The 6038-nt window shown below is 35.4% G+C and overlaps 1 long non-coding RNA gene across 1 annotated transcript; it reads left to right on the top strand.

Annotated features, from left to right (window-relative positions):
- Positions 1 to 459: 459 nt before the first annotated feature.
- LOC125145561 lies at positions 460 to 3773 on the top strand. Its single transcript, XR_007143958.1, has 3 exons — positions 460 to 1061; positions 2566 to 2668; positions 3422 to 3773. It is a non-coding gene; the product is annotated as an uncharacterized LOC125145561 (long non-coding RNA).
- Positions 3774 to 6038: the final 2265 nt, after the last annotated feature.

Below are 6038 nucleotides of genomic sequence, written 5' to 3'. Positions count from 1 at the left end.
AATCTGCTCTCAGGCTAACTACACAGTTAGAAATATATATAACATTTGAAATATAGTATATTTTAGTTATTATAGTTACAAATATATATAAAATTTATATATAAAATATATATATATATTATATATATATATATATATATATATATATATATATATATATAATATTTTACTACATGCACCTCTCCAGATGAAAGATTCTATTGACAATGATATATAATTATTATATTTGTGTGTGTATATATATATATATATATATATATATATATATATATATATATATATATATATATATATATATATGTGTGTATATATATATATATATATATATATATATATATATATATGTGTGTATATATATATATATATATATATATATATATATATATATAATATATATATATATATATACGTATATATATATATATATATACCATTATGCATGTTCAGCATACTGTATAAATGAGTTTATATTGATGAGCCAGCGCTTTATCATTCTCTATCCATTTAAACATTGCTTTAGTTTGCATTACCTAATTGAGAACTGTCAGAAATATATAATCAGATGAAAATCCGATTTATCCATAGGAAACTAGAGGGTCGTAGATGAATCATTTCTTATAAAGAGAAACCAGTAGAGCCAATCTTGGTGAAAATTCACTTGAATTTTAAAAATATTACTTCAAGAGCATGGTTAACAATCTTTCATGTGATTTTGTCTTTTAATACAGTTTTTTAAGTGTGATTTTCTTTTACACAATCCAATTATGTTCACATGTGATTTTGACACCATTTACATGATTTATTTTTAGATTGGATCGTATCAGATGTCATGCATATTTTTATGTTGTAAATGTGTGATCACACATTTTTTTTCCACACATGATGACATATGCATCTGTGAAAAAATAATTGTCTATAAACCAAATGCATCTGTTTCATGTGACTTTAATTCTGTGAAATGTTTCAGCTTTGATACCATCCTCTCCTTGTTGGCCATCTTTGTGATTCTCATACTGTCAGGCTACACCCATAGTCATCACACAAGAGGGATGGGGAGAGAGGTCAGTACAAATCCAGCTCAGTACAGTTATCTTCCCATTGAATGATTTTTCTCAATGCCACACAAGTAAATAATTAGTGACAACATTCAAAAATAGACAGATCTGTTCAGATCTCCGCCCAATGACTTTGCATCTATCATATAAGAAATCTTCAAAACTAAACAAACATGTTGGGGCATTGCACTTGTTTTCCACTAATTATCCGTGAAGTACATAACATCAAGAAAACTTAATAACAGTCACATCTGCTGTTTATAACAACAGGAAGGCCCAGGTGGTTCCCCAAAATCTTTCACTTGCGGTGTAATTGGAGCACATATTTAGACACCAGTATTCACACTGGTGGTCCTTTTGGGGTCTTTTGTTCAGGCGTGTTCTCTTCCATGCTGGGTGTGAAAATCAAAGCAGCGTGGGGCTAATTGTCAGTCATACAAAATGAGCTGTGTGGAAGCAGTGACATCTGCTGAAGAGGCCTGCTTTCTTATTGTGTCTCTCAGTCAGACAGAAAGAGAGAGAGAGAGACAGAAAGAGAGAGAGTGTGAGAGAGAGTAAAATGCATGAGCAGATGCAAGAGTGTTGCTCCTGCTATTTGCCAAGATGGGTGGACATATTAACCCTGTGAAAATGCCACATTTATTATTTTTACAAGGAATAAATCAAAGATTTCGTTTTCATGAAACCTACTCTACCTGGTTCAGTTCTTCGATGAGCATGATAAATCATTTTCAGAAAGCATTTACGTTATAGGCATGTTGTGGTGCGTGGCAGGCAGCATAGCTTTGCCTCCAGGATTCCTAGTTCAATCCTCTCAGGTTTCCCTGAGCATGTCGTTTCTTTCCATCTCTTAAAAGTATGCTGGGAGGTGGATTAGTTACAATAAAAAGCATTTTTGACAATCTCTCACATTTATCCATATCTTATTTACAACTGACCTCAAAAGAATTAACTGTGAAGGATGTGTTTAAATGAAACTAGGATACGGTGATATTTCAAAATAAACATATTGCCAAAATGCATGGATCAGTGCAAAAAACATTGCTTAGTAGTAAATAGAACAGAAGGGTTAAAAGGCAAAATCATAAAGTAGGAAAATATGTGAAGAGACAGGAAGGTAGAGAAGGCACCCTGCTGCACTGACGTATTGAGAATTCTACAAAAGCTGTGGGTGATGGATGCGTGTAAAAACACTAACAGTACCTCTTACTGTTTAAAACCTGTTTTCCTACATCATTTAAGGTACACCGATGCACACTGTTATCAACAATCAGTGTCACATTAATTCGTTTAAAACAGTCTACTAATAGCTTTTGCCTCTCTCTCTCTCTCTCTCTCTCTCTCTCACACACACACACACACACACACACACACACACACACACACACACATACACACACGCGCACACATTCATATGTATAAATATACAGTAAATGCTTCATTCATTATACACTTGTTCCATACATGTATGCAGGTTACTGATATATATGCTTCTATTTCTTATACACAGGCACTGGTAAACATAAAAATGTCCAAACACACCAGATGCGGGCAGAACCTGAGAAAGTCCACACAGACAGTAAGAGTTCAGCATTAAACCGCAGCCCCTAGAGGTAAGAGTTAGAAACTCCATTAAAGATATTTAACATAATATTTTCATTTAAATGCTGCACAAATAATACGTAATAGAAGATAGAAATGTTTATTTGTCACGTATACATTACAGCACAGTGAAATTCTTTCTTTTGAATACTTTTGAGATTGGGGTTAGAGTACAGTATCGGCCATGATACAGCACCTCAGAAGCAGAGCAGGTTAAGGGCATTGCTCAAGGGCCCAACAGTGGCAGCATAGCAATGACGGAGTCTTGAACCCCAAACTCCAATCAGCAGCCCAGAGCCTTAAAAGCGTGAGCCACAACTGCCGCTAGAGATATACACTTACTTAGCGCTTTATTAGGAACATTTGTACATCTGCACATTCATGCAATAATCTAATCAACCAATCATGTGGCTGCAGTGCAGTGTATAAAATCATGCAAATTCAGGCCCAAAGTTTCAGTTAACATTAACATCAATCATCAGATTCAGGGAAAAAATATAATTGTCATTTTTAACTGTCCAGTTTCAGTGATCCTTAGCCGAATGCATCCATTTAATAATATATTATACATTTTCCCTAAGCTTGACATGCTTCAGATCACTTTACATAATGTCACTAGTAAAAAATGCACCAGAATAACCGCCCTTTCTACACACCATACATGCTGTTTAGAAGCATAAAGGGGTCACCTTTGTTTACAAATGTGGGGCGAGTGTTTGTTCTACCAGCAACGTGTAAAAATGTGTTTGTGCTGTCTTACATAGAGAGCCACACTCATCTTCATTCAGGATGTGCTGAAAATAGAATGAGATGCCATGGGATGTCTGCCTCATCTTCCTGGAGTTCCCTTGAGTAGGTGGACAAAAACAGACATGCAGCTATGATACTTTAACTTGGTTCCCTGAAGCTACAGTTAGAAGATTTATGGTACTGGTAGAAAATCCCATCCTCCACTGACCTGAATTTCTTTTGTAGAGCATGTGGTAAGTGTTGAAAGGAATATTATCACCTCCAGCAAATTCTAAGTGTATGGTAATAGAAGACATTTATTGTACAGAAGTATATTTGAACTGGACCAGCTACAGATGTGAGTTTGCACAGTTAAGGGCAAGACAATGCAGGATTTCTATATCTTTATATATCTTTATATATATATATATATATATATATATATATATATATATATATATATATATATATATATATATATATATATATATATATGAATGATATGAATTATTGTATGAGAATGATCTTTTAATCTGAAACATCTTTAATGAGCACTTTATTAATTCACTCAAAAGACTGCTTTTGAAATTATAAGTGTAAATGAACCAACAGTTGGCAAGCACTAAATCCTGGATGGACCACAACAAGGCCAACAAGGAATGGCAGATAGAAATCTGTTCTTCTCAAAATCAAAATATTTTACAATATATAAAATATGGTGTTCAACTTTCTAAAGCCCCCAATACAGCAAATTTCATTGGAGCAGTTCAATTGTCTCACTTTCTTTTGGGAGCTGTATCAGAAAGAGAATAAAGGAAACAAGATACATGTGGTAATCTAATTTCTGCTGAGAGCCACTTGCGTGCATAATGCCACCTCATTTGCATGGTGTTATGAGAGTCATTACGCTAAATGGAGAATTGTCACAGTAAATTACTGGAAATTGAATGTGCCTCATTGGGCTAAATTGGGAGAGAATTTTCATGGCATAATGGCGATTTGGAAAGGGTGTGAGTCTGTTAACTTCGTTTCCTTGCTTCATTTAAAACACAACAACCCAGTGAAGAATGCAGTTTTGTTACTTGACCATACTGTGTCAAGCTGACTACGTTCAGTAGCAATTGCTAGTTCGGGCATGATTTGTATCTTGTTGCAACCTAATTTAATTTATCCTACATGATCAATATCAAGAGCTGCAAAACAGAAACATGTGCATGAGAGAAAGAGAAAGAGAAAGAGAGAGGGAGAGAGAGAGAGAGAGAGAGAGAGAGAGAGAGAGAGAGAGAGAGAGAGAGAGAGAGAGAGAGAGAGAGAGAGAGAGAGAGAGAGAGAGAGAGAGAGAAGCATAAATGGAAAACCCTGTCAAAAAGAAATCCATTTTGTGGCATTGTGCCTACAATGGAGCAGATTTTAATCTTGTTTCCAGATAATTCTATCCCAGCATCTCAGTTGCAGTCCACCTCTGTTCCTGGTTGCTATGTTGCCCTGACTAGACTAACTGGAGCATACTGCTTACTACCCTTTAGAGTCTTTTCTTAGGAAAAAAGAAAGATAAATAGAAAAAGAAATGAAAAATGACTAAGCGTGAATATTAATAACAGCCCCCTACCTAGAAGCTTCTACCAGCAGCCTTTATAGTGATGCAGAGCCGTTTCAGGCTCACTGGCATTAACATCTAAACTTCTTTTTTGCCTGCTGGAAAACAAACCTTTGAAAAGTGACACTGTAAACTTTTCAAATCAAAATATACAGTAGTTACTGGTTTGGAAAATATTCATGTAATTATATTTCTTAACAGCATTAGAGAGAACAATAGTATTTTGAGAAAACAAGATAATGTTGTGTATTTTCTGGCAAGTTCAGAGTAAATGTCTGTATTATGTCATCTGTTACACATCTAGTCTCTTAATGTAAAAGTTCTTGGCCACATTTATTGATAAAACATTCCCAGTGGACGCACAGGTTAACACTATTAACTCCCAGAACTTCCCAGAGGGTCCATTTATACTTCACCACTCTCATAGGTACATAGAAATAGTTTCACTAAATAATGTGTATTATTATATACAAAACTGATTAAGATGAGATATGTATATATGAGGTTAGGATTAGAGTCAGTGCTTTGTGTGTAGCGTATGAAGAAGGCATCTCAGTGGGAGAGGACACCCTCAGTCAGACCGTGTGGCCCAGCATCAGCATAGTAGTCCATTTATCAGAGGTAGCTGACAACATGGACCATGCGATTTCAACAGCTAATTAGGGCTGAGAGAGAGAGAGAGAGCACGAGTCTGAGAATGATGTCACCTCCTCTTATTTGAGATAATAGCTGAGTTCATCATCCTCTTTAGCTGGTCAGGATAGTAAGGCCAGCACTACGAATCTGACCGTTCGGATAATTTGTGCCCCATCCTTCTTCTTTTAAGGGTCTATAACTAAATTAATAGGCTTAAGTCTCAGTTTGAGTCAAAGCTAACAAGCCAACTGTGATTTTAAGCAACACATCATATATATACCTACTGTATATAAGTTTATGTTGGCTCAGGAGGTGCATTCTGACCTACTCTGCAGACAGATTCTGTATACGTGTGCCGTTAAAAATATTCCACGATTACACAACAGTGACTTGTGTAGACAATCTATGCAACAAGGTTC

Source organism: Tachysurus fulvidraco, chromosome 9, assembly GCF_022655615.1.
Source record: "Tachysurus fulvidraco isolate hzauxx_2018 chromosome 9, HZAU_PFXX_2.0, whole genome shotgun sequence".
Lineage (NCBI taxonomy): Eukaryota > Metazoa > Chordata > Actinopteri > Siluriformes > Bagridae > Tachysurus > Tachysurus fulvidraco.
This window is presented reverse-complemented; position numbering and strand designations above follow the sequence as displayed.